General features: G+C 39.6%; 1 non-coding gene across 1 annotated transcript; it reads right to left on the bottom strand.

Annotated features, from left to right (window-relative positions):
- Positions 1-635: 635 nt before the first annotated feature.
- Positions 636-708, bottom strand: Trnaa-ggc (transfer RNA alanine (anticodon GGC)). The gene has a single exon. It is a non-coding gene; the product is annotated as a tRNA-Ala (tRNA).
- Between the last annotated feature and the right edge of the window lie 259 nt (positions 709-967).

Genomic DNA, 967 nt, shown 5'->3' with positions numbered 1-967 from the left:
TTTGCTACTGCTACTGCTGAGCTACTGCTACTGCCAACTTCACGTTTTATAATTTTGCTATTGCTACTGCCACTGCAGTGCTACTGCTACTGCCAACTTCACGTTTTATAATTTTGCTACTGCTACTGCTGAGCTACTGCTACTGCCAACTTCACGTTTTATAAATTTGCTACTGCTACTGCTGAGCTTCTGCTACTGCCAACTTCACGTTTTAATTTTTTGCTACTGCTACTGCTGAGCTACTGCTTCTGCCAACTTCACGTTTTATAAATTTGCTACTGCTACTGCTGAGCTACTGCTACTGCCAACTTCACGTTTTTTTAATTTTGCTACTGCTACTGCTGAGCAAGTGCTACTGCCAACTTCACGTTTTATGATTTTGCTACTGCTACTGCTGTGCTACTGGTACTGCTAACTTCACGTTTCCTACTGCTGCTACTGCTACTGCCTACTTCCCATACATCCCTAAACATCAGGGTCACAATGACGCTATATGTAAAATCATTGTCCAATCAATAATAGATGGCACTGTGACAGGTGGGTGACTTAGGGACATTCTTGTCATACGGCACATTTCTAGTTAACTATATATATACATGTATATATATATAGAAAAATCGCACGAAAAATCGGCAAGCCGCAGCCGGGACTCGAACCACGGGTCTCTGGATTGCCGGTCCAGTATGCTAACCACTACACCAAAGCGGCCGATTCGTCCGATTTTTCTATGTATAATTTCTATCTCATGACTTTCTTTCTTTCATATATATTCATTCTTGGGCGGGAATGGTCTTATAAAACAATAAATGTGTTTGCCATAAGATATTTGTAATAAGAAAATTAATAGTGACTGAGTCAGCCAACTGCGGTAAAAGAAGCTATAAATAGCTCGCCGCTATGTTAATAAAAGTTATGACGTCACAATAAAGTTAAAAATAACTTAAATATACCGTATAAGTGGTTTTTT

The sequence above is a fragment of the Ruditapes philippinarum genome, unplaced genomic scaffold (assembly GCF_026571515.1).
Source record: "Ruditapes philippinarum isolate M1 unplaced genomic scaffold, ASM2657151v2 ctg21535_1_1_1_1, whole genome shotgun sequence".
NCBI classification, from domain to species: Eukaryota; Metazoa; Mollusca; class Bivalvia; order Venerida; family Veneridae; genus Ruditapes; species Ruditapes philippinarum.
The sequence above is the reverse complement of the archived record's forward strand: the minus strand, read 5'-3'. Positions and strand labels throughout refer to the sequence as shown.